Below are 14,957 nucleotides of genomic sequence, written 5' to 3' on the forward strand. Positions count from 1 at the left end.
GAGATCAAGAGTCACATACTCCACCAAGTGAGCCAGCCAGGCATCCCATAAAACAGCCTATTTATCCTAATGAAGATATATCCATATAAATTTTTTAAAAATATTTATTTATTTATTTATTTATTTATTTATTTATTTGAGAGAGAAGGTGATAGTAGGGGATTGGGCGGTGCAGGGGGAGAGGGAGTGAAAGAATCTCAAGCAGACTGTCCCCTGAGTGTAGAGCCTGACATGGGGCTTGATCCCATGACTCTAAGATCATGATCTGACCTGAAACCAAGAGCCAAGTGCTCAACTGAATAAGCCACCCAGGTGCCCCACAGGCATAGAAATTCTTTCTTTATTTATTATTTTAAAAAGATTTTATTATTTATTCATGAAAGACACAGAGAGAGAGAGAGAGAGAGAGAGAGAGAGAGAGGCAGAGACACAGGCAGAGGGAGAAGCAGGCTCCATGCAGGGAGCCCAATGCGGGACTTGATCCCAGGACTCCAGGATCACACCCTGGGCCAAAGGCACTAAACCGCTGAGCCAAGCAGGGATTCCCCAGACATTCTTTAAAAAAGTAAAAATTTAACTAAAAGGAAGTCATGTTCTGGTTTTACTAGCAGTTCAAAGGAAAAAAGACTGAATCATATTATGCTTAACATGTATTTTGAAAGAGCTATTTCATATGCATTTCATCCAGTTTTGTAATTTGATCAGTCACTAAAAAAATACTTTGAATTTGTAGATTTAATCTTTCTTTGAATTTCCTGGGGTTTTTAAACAAGTGGTGATTTAAAAAAATTCTAAGCACATTATAGTTACGACATAAATTAATGCTTATCATATAAATGATAATGGTTGAAACATATGCTAAAATACTAAATGCCTTAAATAACTAGAATTTTAGTATCTGAAACTGTCATGCATACTGGGGTTCTAGACGATAATTCCACAAATATGCAAAATATAGCAAGGGTATATATGCTGCTAAATAAAAGAAACTGGAAAATCTGCCTAACGTGATTGTAATTTGTTCCACAAATATTTATCCTTCCTACACTTTGCTCTTCCTGGATCACAGGGTTGAATAAGAATATAGATTTTAAAGTATTGTTTCAATCACCATTGCAATAAAAAAAAAAACCTAAAGCCAGATGGCCTATCAACTCAGCAATGTTTAGTGCAGGAAATAAGCAAATCAGCAGCTGTTGTTGTCTGTAAAAGACCATCTATCTAGCTGGGCACTTGTTGATGGGCCTGCTGTGATATGTTTTGAAAAGTCTCTGAAGCCAGAGTTTAGTGTGAAATTGGGCATTTTACATGAATGTACAACTGAAGATATGATATATGATATATGATATGATATAGCAGTTTAGGTTATTAACCACCATCACACTGTGAAGCTGACACCTTTCAACCTCTTCACTGGAGATTCAAAGGGAATTTCATCTGTGGCCACATTCCTTCTGCTTTTTGTTGGAGAATCATAGTTATCACATTTCTTTTTTTTTTTTTAAAGATTTTATTATTTATTCATGATAGACACAGAGAGAGAGGCAGAGACATAGGCAGAGGGAGAAGCAGGCTCCCCTCAGGGAGCCTGATGTAGGACTCGAACCCTGAACTCCAGGATCAGGCCCTGAGCTGAAAGCAGAGCTTAACTGCTGAGCCATCTGGGCGTCCCCCCAGAAATATAGTCTTAACTGGTCAACCTGGAATTCATTGGTCAGCAGTAGTGAGATAATCCACTTGATAGACCTCTTCCATACTCCAAAGGAAGATGAGCGAATCCATTCTTTCCTTGTCCCTGCTCCCTTCTGCCCGTAGAAATCTCCCATTTTGTGTAACAGTTTGGAGCCTCTTTCTCTCTGCTCTATGGGATGCTGCCTGAGTCAGGAATAAAGCCAGTTTAATTCTTAAATTTACTCAGTTGAGTTTTTTTTTTTTTAACACATGTTAAGCTTAATTTTAAAAAGATATGGATGAGACTTCCTCATTTTATGAAATAGGGGTAGATGAAGTAAAGACAATTTTTAATAGGGAACATTTTCTGGGAATATCAGAAAGTCTGGGTGATCGTTTTCCTGTGATTTTAAAGCTCTTGTGCTTTTTAAGAGTCTAAAATTTACACTGACGGTGCCCTTAACAGTTTGCCATTCCTAGAGATAACTATTTATTTATTTATTTTAAAATTAAAATTCAATTAATTAACAGATACTATTATTGGTCAGAGGTAGAGGTCAGTGATTCATCAGTCTTATATAATACCCAGTGCTCATTACATCACGTGCCCCCCTTAATGTCCATCCTCTATCCCCCCACTCCCAGAGGTAACTATTACATGTTGATTCATTTCTTTATAGTCCCGGTATCAAAACAAAATACAAAAAGATTTGGCATGGCAATCTTTGGCAGACATAAAGCCAGTGGAATTATGAAACAATCACCTCATGTTGCAAAAAATTTGTAAAATGGCATTTAATTTTTGGTTGCTAAATTCACTTCTCGCCCTATAATTTCTTTTCTGTTTCGTTGTTTTTACATTTTTTTCCTTAAAATTTGAGTGTATTTGACATACAATGATATTACATTACAGGGCTCTGTAATTGTTGACTTGGTAGCTAAGTACAGACCAGTTGTAGCCACCGAAGACAGCCAAGTCTGAAGGCGTCAGATGTTTGCCTTGACACAATCTTTTCCAAAATATGTTCCATGGCTGGGTAAAGGTGTTCCTCGGAAACAAGTTTTGTCAGTCAAAGAAGGTTGTGGAACAGGTGACTAAACAAAATTCAACAGTCTTCCTGCTGAAGCATTTCTTAAAGCCTTCACTATGTTCATGTACAATGGGAACCTCTTAGAGGAGGTGAGAGTAGATATATTTTGTCAAATGTGTTTGATCATAGGACCTTGTTTTTTTGAGGAGCATCCCACAGGACTAATATTTAAACCACAAAAGTAAGACGGATTTTACAATAAGTGATTTTGAGATAGTTTACAGGGAAATTTTCCCGGAAATGCATGTGGGAGAACTGTGCTGGCTTCTTCCTGTTGGATGTTGGGCTCCCTGCTCAGCGGGGAGGGTGCTTCTCCAACTCCCTCTATGCTCTCTCTCTCTTTCTCGAATAAATCAATAAAGTCTTTTTTTTTTAAGTGCATGGTCTTATTTGGAAATATCAAATAGAGAAAAGATGAAAATATTCTGTAAATTAGTGAGAACTAATTTACATATAATACACATAACCTCTCTCCACCCTCAAGAATGCTTAGGTAAGAAAAAGGAATGAATATTTATTGAATACACAGTATTTGTGAGGGACTACATAGGATTTTATGAGACTGATATGCTGCTTAGAACACTAAGGCCAGTTACCACCATATGGGATTTTAGTAATTCACCATGAAGAACGGTGGATTAGAATATTGAAAAATAAAATATTTCTTTCTAGGTTTTTTTTTTAATATCCATGGATTGTTAAGATTTTGTTTAGTTTTATATAGTTGTAATCACATATTTATATGCATTTTTAAAAAAAGATTTTATTTATTCATGAGAGACACAGAGAGAGGCAGAGGCACAGGCAGAGGGAGAAGCAGGCTCCATGCAGGGAGCCGATGCGGGACTTGATCCCAGGACCCCAGGACCAGGCCCTGAGCCGAAGGCAGACGCTCCACTGCTGAGCCACCCAGGCGCCCCTATATGCATTTTTCCAAAATAAAATGCACCTTCCCATGTGATTCTAAATAATTCATGAATATCATTTTGATGGCTATTAAACACTTCATTTTATGATTCTAGCATTGTTTACAGTTACTGTTTTATTGGACATTTACATGATCTCCAATTTCTTGTTATTACAAATGATGTGATACATGTTTTGTAAAAAAGCCGTTTCACCATTTTGTGATTACTTCCTTAAGATAAACTTCCAAAATGAAAAATATTGGATCAAAGGGCATGAATATTTTAAGGATATGCATATAGATCCAGTACTTCCAATATTAACCTATCAATATTCACTTAGATGTAGGATCACTCTAGTATATTTTAAAACCTATTACTACAACACAGCAAAAATTAAAACTTTATGGTACTGAATAAAAATTTTTAAAAAATCAATTTGTAAAAAAAAAAATCAATTTGTAGGGGCACCTGGGTGATGTGCAGTTGATTAAGCACCCATCTGACCCTTGGTTTCAGCTCAGGTCACGATCTCAGAGTTGTGAGATCAAGCCCCAGGTAGGCCTCTGTGCTCAGCTCGAGGTCTGCTTGCATTCATCTCTCCCTGCCCTTCTGCCTCTCCCCTCCTCACTCTGTCTCTGTCTCTCTCTCAAATAAATAATCTTTTAAAAAATCCATTTGTAGAACAAAACAGATGTCTGGTACAACAAAAGAAAAACACTCTTACTTTTCAATGAATTTTCTTTTCTCCATTCTTTTTTTTTACAATATAGTGGAAGTAGCTAGCAAACTTTCATTGTTTCAATCTTAGAAGTGAGGAAATCTTTTTTTTTTTTTTTTTTGAAGTGAGGAAATCTAAGGAAGTCCCAAAACTACTCCCGAAGAGCAGAATGAAAAAGGAATAAGGCATCGAGCGTGATCACCCAGTGGCAAATCCACAGGACTCCTTGAGCTGGTGGTGATACAGCAATTGGAGTATATAATAAAGAATAGAAACCCCTGTCACCCTCCAGGTACTTCGCATTTGAATGACATAATGCCAACCAAGACTTGTTAGGTTTTGCAATTACGAGACTCTAGTCACTCTCCCTTTGCCAGCAGGTGGCAGTAGATATTGCAACGAGGCCTTGGAATCCAAAATGTAAAACCTTTTGTCTGAGATTTTAATTTTCAGCCTTTTTATGTTAAACAACAACAGTAATACACGTTAGGAAAACAGATGAATTCATTACGTCATCGTCTTGTCTCATCTTTATTTCTGTCATTGGTACCAGCCTGAATTCCAGAGTGTCAACAAATCAGTAAATGCTAAGTTGCATGCACGTAGGCTAATCATTAGAGACCGTTATTTTAACAAATTTTGTATAACTGTTTTCTTTTTAATGTCTCTCTTTTCACTCTTTTTCCTTTCCATACCTCCTGCCAACAATCCGAATCTCGACTTTTAACCCCCCCTCCTATGAATTATTTTAATAACTTTCTGGATGACTTTTTTGCTTTTACTCTCCTTTTATTTCAGTTAATTGTAAACACCACAGGAAGAGTAATCTTCCTAATACATCTTTCCTATAATTTAATTTTCCTTTCAAAGAAGTCAATGTTCTGGGGAGACGGGGATACTCAGTAGGTTAAGCGTCTGCCTTCGGCTCAAGCCATGATCTCAGGGTCCTGGGATTGAGTCTGGCATTGGACTGACTCCCTGCTCAACAGGGAGTCTGCTTCTCTCTCTGCCTCAGCCCCTCCTCCACTTGTTCTCTCTCTGTTTCAAATAAATAAAATCTTAAAAACAAATGAGCAAACAAAGAGGTCAATGTTCAACCTCGATTTCTCAGTTCACTCCCTGCTTACATGACAAATTCTAACATGGAATTCAAGGCTCTTCGTTACAGAACCTCAAAAGCCTTCTTCCCTTTAATCTTTTTTTTTTTTTTTTAAAGATTTTATTTATTTATTCATGAGAGACACAGAGAGAGGCAGAGACACAGGCAGAGGGAGAAGCAGGTTCCCTGCCGGGAGCCTGACTTGGGACTCTATCCCAGGTCTCCAGGATCACACCCCAGGCTGCAGGTGGCACTAAACCGCTGCACCACCAGGGCTGCCCTCCCTTTAATCTTTAGTTCCTACATTTGAACTCGTCTACATATATTTGACCATCATACTGGTCATTCTGACTTGGTCAACAATTTGACTTCAAATTGTTATACAAACTGGGTACTTCCTTCCCTTCTCTGTGGCCATCTCATGTACTTCCTCCCCTTCTCTCTGGGCATTTCATTCTTGTCTATCCTAGAGAATTTAGTTCAAATTCCATTTCCACGAAGACTCTACTGACCGCCCCATTCTCATTTATTCACTCATTCAACAAATACACAAAGAGAGCGTTTATTGTGTCCAGGTTCTATTAGGCAAGGAAATACTCTGATAATGGTATAGTTCCTTCCATCAGGGAGTTTATAGTTTCATTTAAAAAAAAAAGATTTTATTTATTTACTTGAGAGAGAGAGAGAGAGAGAGAGAGAGAGAGCATGAGCACAGGAGAGGGGAGAAGCAGATTCTTCACTGAGCAGGCAGCCCAACGCAGAGTCCCAGGACCTGAGATCTTGACCTGAGCCCAAGGTAGATACTTAACCGACTGAGCACCCAGGCAGCCCTCATTTTTTAAAAGTAGACTCTGCGCCCAATGTGGGGCTTGACCTCATGACCTTGAGATCAAGAGTCATAGGCTCTATCAACTGAACTAGCCAGGTGCCTCAGGGGATTTACAGTTTCTAAAGGTAAGGTTAATTACAATGCAGAAATAAGTGAATAATAAAGTGTACAATAAGAGCATAAAGTGGCTCCTTGCTTGTATTCGGTGTGGTGGTTAGGGAAATTTTCCCAAGTTCTGAAAGGTGAATAGAGTTAGCTGGCAACAAAGGGACAGGGGCATTTCAAACAGAGGAAAAGAGCATGATTAGAAGCATGGAAGGAGGGACACCTGGGTGGCTCAGTGGTTGAGCATCTGCCTTTGGCTCAGGGTGTGACCCCGGGGTCCTGGGATCGAGTCCTGGGATCAAGTCCTGCATCAGGTTCCCTGCAGGGAGCCTGCTTCTCCCTCTGCCTCTGTCTCTGCCTCTCTGTGTGCCTCTCTCTGCCTCTCTCATGAATAAATAAAGAAAATATTAAAAAAAAAAAAAAAGCATGGAAGCATACGAAAGCACTTCTTGATCTGAAGACCAAACCCAAACCCAACCCAAATATTCAAGGATTCTGAACACTTAAGTTTTTCTAAATGCTCACTTTCAAGACCTGTACTTAAGTTACGAAGTAAGTTAGTCAAATCTGTATGTGTCACCCTGGGGGATGGACTGTAGTAGAGCAGGACCGGTCAGAAGGCTGTCACAGCTCAGTGAACAAAGGCCGAGGAACTCAGGTCAGGCAGGGCATGGGGTGGAGAGGAGGAGCCACCTGCAAATATCATTGTGGAGGTTTGCCCAGCAGGACTGCCTGGATGGGACACTGGTGAGGAGAATAAAGGATGATCGCCAAGTCTCTGGCTCAAGGAAGTGAAGGGAGAGTGATAGAATAAGTGAAGGGTAGTCTAGGGTTCCCCATTCCTTTGAGGGTGAGGTGAATTGAGGTTTACTGAGACCAAGTCACTCTCCGAAGATCATACATCTAATGAGTGTCATAGTCCAGAGTACAGTTTACTCTCTGCTTGTTCCTCTAGATCCATTCCCCATCCTTCCCTGTTTGCTCCGTGCCCAGCTGGCTGTATACTCTGTTACCTGAGTTTCTCTGTCCTTTGCCTTTTTATTGGGTTTAGCCCAGGGGAGAGACAGAGAGATCATTGTGAGAGGAAAGAGACTGAAGGATGCATGTTCCCTAGCTCTTCCCATGCAGAGCTCACGTTTTATCAGAGATTGAACTCCTCTAGACTAGTGTTTTTCAAACTATCCATGGTGGTCCTTTAAAATTACCACCCCACCATTGATCGCTACCTTAAAAAAAATAACAAAATGAATTAGGAGGAAAGTGAAATTAAAAACCCCAAAGACCTATAAAATATAAATCCGCAGGTTTTATATCATTGGATTCAACAAACGTGACATTAGTCTGTTAAATTGGTATGGAAGTCTCTAAACATTCACTCTCAAATTCTGTTCTTATCTCTTACTAGAGGGCAACAGATGGTTTGTAGGCCCCATGTTCACAGCCAGAGCTCTGATGATTTCCTAAGTCTCCTCTGTGCTCCTTCAGCCCCAGGATGCTAATGGCTTCTCAGGTTTGCTTGTCCACAGATGCTTTCCTCTTGACGACACTCACATTTCAGTAAATAGTTCCTTCATTAAACATCCTTTTTTGGGATCCCTGGGTGGCGCAGCAGTTTGGCGCCTGCCTTTGGCCCAGGGCGCGATCCTGGAGACCCGGGATCGAATCCCACATCAGGCTCCCGGTGCATGGAGCCTGCTTCTCCCTCCGCCTGTGTCTCTGCCTCTCTCTCTCTGTGACTATCATAAATAAATAAAAAATTAAAAAAAAATAAACATCCTTTTTAAAAATATTTTTAAAAATATTTATTAATTTGTTTTGAGGGGGCAGAGGGAGAAGGGGAGAGATACTTAAGCAGATTCTGTGCTGAGCATGGAGCCCAATGCAGGGCTCCATCTCATGACCCTGAGATTATGACCTGAGCCGAAACCAAGTGTCAGATGCTTAACCGACTGTGCCACCCAGGTGCCCCAAACATCCTGTTCTTTTTCTTCTTCTTCTTCTTTTTCTTTTTTTTTAGCTTTATTGAAGCATGCCTGACATTCAATGAACTGCACGTATTTAAAGTGTATACTTGCTGAGTTCTGACAACGTACACTGTGAAGCCATCACCATGATCAATAATCATTCTCACTACCTCAAAAGTTTCATTAAACATTGTTTTTTTTTTAAAAATATGTCCTTAAACCTTCATTCTTTTTTTTTTTTTAAGTAAGCTCTATGTTCAACATGGTGCTTGAACTCAGGACCCCGAGATCAAGAATAATATGTTCTACTGACTGAGCCAGACAGGAGCCCTATATCATTAAACATTCTTGAATTAAGCATTTGAATGTGCCATCTCTTCCCTGAGTCTGAGTCCCAGGTCTCAAAAATTCATGTTTTCTTACTCTAAGTCCAGTGTTCTCTCTATATTATATTCCATAATTTTATAAACAGTCTTAGATGATCAGTTATTGTCTGACATTGATGTTTTATTTCTCTAAGTCTACCATTAGTTCAATTAAGGTCGTTGCCACACTTCATTCTGTTGCATACATTCCACTGATCTCGGAAGAACACTTGGTAAGTATTTTTTTTTTAATTTTTTTATTTTTTTATGATAGTCACAGAGAGAGAGAGAGAGACAGAGACACAGGCAGAGGGAGAAGCAGGCTCCATGCACCGGGAGCCCGACGTGGGATTCGATCCCCGGTCTCCAGGATCGCGCCCTGGGCCAAAGGCAGGCGCCAAACCGCTGCGCCACCCAGGGATCCTGGTAAGTAGTTGTTTTAATGTAGAACTGTTTGCAAGAGGGATTCCTGGGCAGCTCATTTTGTTGAGCATCTAGCTCTTGGTTTTGGCTCAGGTTATGATATCAAGGTCATGAGATGTATGTAGTCCAGCGTTAGTCTCTGCACTCAGAGGGAAATCTGCTTGACGATTCTCTCCCTCACCCTTGGCCCTTTCTCCTGCTTGCACTCTCTTTCTTTTGTCTCTCAAATAAATCTAAAAAAAAAAAAAAAAAAAAAAGGAACAGTTTGCAAGAAATAGAGATCCACTCAAATGGTTTAAATACAAGGGGATTATGGTTAGAAGCATTAATTTGAAACAAGAGCAGTGACATGGCTGGGGCTACCTCAGCACTGGGACCTCAGCACAGATGATCATCAATGCTTGTTCCAGTTTAATCCTTTGTCATTAATTTGCCTTGGCTCTGCTCCATGCATCTGCATCCTTCTGTCTCACTACCAGCTGGTAATTTCACTCTGATCTCTTATCTTTTCGAGTCAAGCCACGTAAGTCAGAGGTTGTTGCCAGTTGAGGACTCCCTACAACCTCCCTTGTGCCAGGTGACCATCCTTGGTCAAGTTAGCTGAGGCTGGGAAACCAGATTGTGTTACTGCACAAACGGAAAGAGATTTAGATAGGGGTAGAATATTTGATTCAGGGGTATAAGTGGATCCAGAGAGAGAGAGAGAGAGAGGAACTTAATTTGCTCATCAACTAACATGAAGTTCTTATATAAAAGTTAGTTTTTAGCCAACTCCATTCATTCTACTAGCCATCTTCAAATCTACCTAGCTTTTATTTAAAAGTGCTAAAAGAAAGAATAATCCATAAAGCTGATGTCACTAGCTTTTAATGGTATAGAAATCATTGAAGTTGTTAAAAGCAAGTTTAAACTAAGCTGCAAGTGCTAGTTAAGTTCTAGAAAGAGTAGTTTCTTCTCTGTGGACTTATTAGAGCTTATAATGTGCACAATAAAGTTCTAAGAGGGAGACAAGGTATACGGGATTTCCCAAATTATTTTTGATAACAGAAACTATTTTTTTGAAGATGTTTATTTATTTATTCAATGAGACACAGAGAGAGGCATAGACAGAGGCAGAGGAGAAGCAGGCTCCTCATAGGGAGCCCAATGTGGGACTCGATCCCAGGACCCCGGGGTCATGCCCTGAGCCGAAAGCAGATGCTCCACCGCTGAGCCACCCAGGCGGCCCACAGAAATTGTTTTCCATGGGCTTCTTAAGGGAACACGCTTTGAGAGATTGTGGATCTGCTAAATATAGTAGAGCAAGTAAAAAAAAGAAAAAGTGCCCTAAGTAAGGCATAGCGTCTACACAGTGTAGGCTCTGTACCCAAGGGTAGAACTGAACCACAACGTTTTGGCTGTTTACCTATCTTAAAACACACAGGATCCTGGAGTGTTATGCCTTTATGAAGCTGCATAAAGAGCTGAGAAATAGCTGGAGTCATGAAATCTTTCAGAACAACTGCTACTAACTGGTGTGCTTATTTCGAGATAGTTTGGTAGATAATAGTGTCCAATCCAGGTTCCTCAAACTTTTAGGTAATCTTCCAGACCTCATTTTGAAGAATGGTGTGGAAGTTTCATAGCAAGTCCTTGGCTTTGGGAGTTATCATGCTCAAGTATCAGGGAGAAAGGGTGGCAGCTGTTAATTTTAATCAGTGTGCTCCGAGAGGGGAGAAAACGAAGGCTCTTTGTGTTCCTGCTGGTGGACGGATGTCTTGTACTTGGCAGTGTGCCAGAGTCCCCAATCAGTTGTTCTTGATATACTGGGCCTCTGGAGAGGCTGAAATGCTTGGCAGTTCACTTGGATCCTCCTCCTGCTCTGTTGTGCTTGTGTGCATGTCACCTCGGAAAGGAGCTCATCTGTAAACAGGCGACATTGAGCTGTCTGGGGCTGGTTAGCTCTCTCCCACTTCTTTGTCTTTTTGTCCAGTTGCTTCTGGCAAGCATTCAGATTTACCTAAATTGCCTTTCACATTAGAGGCGATTTTTGATTTTCTTCAAGTTGCTCTTTTTATCACTGAAGGTTGGTGACAATCAAAAAAGGAAAGAGACTATGGCTGGTCAAACAGCAATAGCTAGTAAGGGCTGTTTACAGAGCCTTGCTCAGGGGGAGTTGATCATTTGATGAGGGAGGTGCATAAAAATGAAAGAGGAAGAATAGTACAGACTAAGCATGCAATGTATAACATGTACGCAAGATATAATTCCATAAGTGATTCGAAATAGCAAACAAAAATCAATTCACTCAATAACCATTTTTGAATGTTTTTATTTATTTATTTATTTATTTATTTATTTATTTATTTATTTATTTATTTATTTTTTACCATTTTTGAATGTTTAGCGTGTGCCAGATACTAAGGATGTATTGGTGAACAAAACCAGGTAATGAAGATTTACCCATGTTTTCTTCTAAAAGTTTAATGGTTTTTAGCTCTTGTACTTAAGTCCTCAACCCATTTTGAGTTCATTTTTTGTGTATGGGATGAAGTAAGGGTCCAACATCATTCTTTTGCATATAGATATCCAATGATCTCAGCATCACTTATTGAAGAGATTATTCTTTCCCCATTGAATGGCCTTGGCACCCTTGACATATATGTTCATTATATATGTGAAGGTTTATTTCTGGCCTCTAATTCTATTCTATTGTTGTATATGTTTATCCTTATGCCGTTGCTATAGTTCTGATTCTCTAATTTTGTAGTAAGTTTTGAAATCAAGATGTGTGTGTCCTCCCCAATGTGTTCTCCTTTTTCAAGATTGTTTTTGTTATGTGGGGCCCCTTGAAATTCCATTTGCATTTGAGAATCAGATTTTCCATTTGTAAAAAAAACAAAAAAAAAGGCGATTTGCATTTTGATATGGGTTGCATTGAATCTGTAGATCACCTCAGGTAATATTGTCATCTTAAGTCTTCTGATCCATGAACATGGAATGTCTTTCCATTTATTTGCCTTTTAATTTTTTTTAAAGCAATATTTTATAGTTTTCAGTGTGCAAAGCTTTCACCACCTTGGTTAAATTTATTCTTTAAGTAGTTTATTCTTTTGGATGCTATTATAACTGTATGTAGTTTTTTTTTTTTTTTTTGAGAGAGAGTGCACATAAGTAGGGGTGGGGTATGGGGGTCAGAGAGAGCAAGAATCTTAAGCAGGCTCTACCCCCAGTGTAAACCCCAGACATGGGGCTCAATCTCATGACCCTGAGATCATGACCTGAGCTGAAATCAAGAGTCAGATGTGAACTGACTGAGCCACCCAGATGCCCCATGTTACTGTATATAGGTTTTTGAGAGCTGTGACAAGGGAGTCACATTCAAAGCAGATTAAACCATGTAAGTCCTAGGCGACAACATTGAGAAATATCTCTGTATTAAGGGAGCCGTATCTAGCTGGGAATGTCTGAATCATCAAATGCTACAGTAGGAACAAGGTGAGAATAGTGAGCAAGAAGTGAATCTGGGGCTCTATGCACTATGTGAGGTGATAGACAATCAGGGATTCTAGGCTCTCCTTGAAGTCTGGTTAATACTTTATTTCTTCTACACCTCTGACTGTCCTCTCAATTATAGCTCATGATCTCAGTGAGACAATAGAAAATCATCAACAAGGAACTTCCTCAACTCCACATATTAAATCATTACTCCCATCTGCATGTGTACCCATGGATCCTTCTTGCCCCTGGTCACCAGGGAGCAGGTATTCTTTCTAGCAAAGGTCACTTTCTCTTTGGCTACCAGGTACCTGCCCCCCACCCACTCAATATTTTGCTACCTCAGATACCCCCTCTTTCTCTTTATCATCAGTTTCTCTCTCCATTGCTTCATTTCCACCAGTCTACATGTTCTATTTCCCATCTTAAAAACACTTTTTCCTGATCCCAGTTCCCCCTACCACAACCACCTCATTTCTCTGTTCTATGCAACAAAAGTTCTTGAAAGATACATTTATTCAAGTTTCTTTACTCCTCATCTTTCGAAATATGTGCACATGGGGATAGATTACCGCTATTTCTATACTTTAGTCATCAAGCTCCCCTCCCTGGAGGCAACAACAGTTTCTTACATAATTCTTTCAGATATAATCTAAAAATTGAAATATGCATATAGTATATATGTTCAACATAAAACAAAGGGTGGCCCCTAATGTAAACTATGGACTTCAGCTAATAATAATGTATCAATACTGGTTCATCAATTGTCATGAATGTACTATGGTAAAGCAAGATATTAACAATTAGGGAATCTTCCAAAAGGAGGGAAAGGGAATATATGAGAACTCCGGTATTAGCTGTTTAATTTCCCGTAAAACTAAAACAACCTTAAGTCTCTAAAACAACCTATAGTCTATTAATGGGGGCACCTGGGTGGCTCAGTCCTTCATCAAGCTTCTAATTCTTGATTTTGGTTCAGGTCATAATCTCAGGATTGTGAGACTGAGCCCCATGTTGGACTCAGTGCTCGGTATGGAACCTGTTTAGATTCTCTCTCCCTCCCCTCCTGCCGCTTCCCACTGTCTAAAATAAATAAGTAAATCTTAAAAAAAAAAAAAAAAGGAAAAAGAAAATAGAAGAATGGTGGGAATAATAAATATGAAAGCAACAACCAGTCCTTTGAAAAAGCAAATCGTGGGCACCTGGGTGGCTCAGTGGTTGAGCGTCTGCCTTTGGCTCAGGTCGTGATGGGGGTGGGGGCGGCAGCCTGGGATTGAGTCCCATATCGACTCCCTGCAGGGAGCCTGCTTAGCTTTCTGCCTGTGTGTCTATCTGTGTCTCTCATGAATAAATAAATAAAATCATAAAAAAAAAGCAAATAGTAAAAGATGAACTGTTAGCTAATGGAGGAAACTGGCTAAGGAAGGGTATGGATGGAGATTTGCTTTAAGAAATAGAAAAATAGTCTACGGCCATACCACCCTGAACGCGCCCGATCTCGTCTGATCTCAGAAGCTAAGCAGGGTTGGGCCTGGTTAGTACTTGGATGGGAGACCGCCTGGGAATACCAGATGCTGCAGGCTTTAAAAAAAAGAAAGAAATAGAAAATAATTATTAAATATTTCAGGCATACCAGAAGGCACAAGCAATAATGTGAGGCATGCCTGTGAAACCATCACCAACCTAAAGAATGAAACATAAACGAAGAATTTAAGCTCCTATGAGCTTCTTGATTTCATCTTTGTCCAGTTTCCCACTATCTTTAAATGTTAGTGTTTATCATTCCAATGCATTTTATAATTTCATAATTTATATACATTCCTCCAAGTTATATTATTGTGCATGTTTTGAACTATATAAATGCTATTTTACGCTACGTATTCTTCAACCTGTTTGCTTAGCCCTGTTTTTCCATGTTTATCCATAATTTGAGATTACCCATATTAGTGGATACGGAACTAGCTCATCCTTTTCTTCCTGCTGTTATTACATTGCATGCATATACCATGATTTCCTTATTACTCCTTAACGTCAATAAACAGATTTTTTGCAACATCCAGTTTTATCATGAACATTCTTGTAGGTATTTCTTTGGGCACATATGCGAGAATTATCGTAGAAGCGGGGTAGCCACATGTCATTTTATGAAATAATTCCTAACTGCTCTCCCAGGCGCTTGTACCAGTTTTTTTTTTTTTTTTTAAGACGTTATTTATTTATTCACTAGGGACGCAGAGAGAGAGGCAGAGACACAGGCAGGGGGAGGAGCAGGCTCCCTGCGGGGAGCCCAACGGGGACTCCATCCCC

General features: G+C 39.7%; 1 non-coding gene across 1 annotated transcript; it reads left to right on the top strand.

Annotated features, from left to right (window-relative positions):
• Positions 1 to 14,114: 14,114 nt before the first annotated feature.
• On the top strand, positions 14,115 to 14,233 carry LOC112932535 (5S ribosomal RNA). The gene has a single exon (XR_003237489.1). It is a non-coding gene; the product is annotated as a 5S ribosomal RNA (ribosomal RNA).
• Positions 14,234 to 14,957: the final 724 nt, after the last annotated feature.

The sequence above is a fragment of the Vulpes vulpes genome, chromosome 13 (genome assembly GCF_048418805.1).
Source record: "Vulpes vulpes isolate BD-2025 chromosome 13, VulVul3, whole genome shotgun sequence".
Classification (NCBI taxonomy): Eukaryota; Metazoa; Chordata; class Mammalia; order Carnivora; family Canidae; genus Vulpes; species Vulpes vulpes.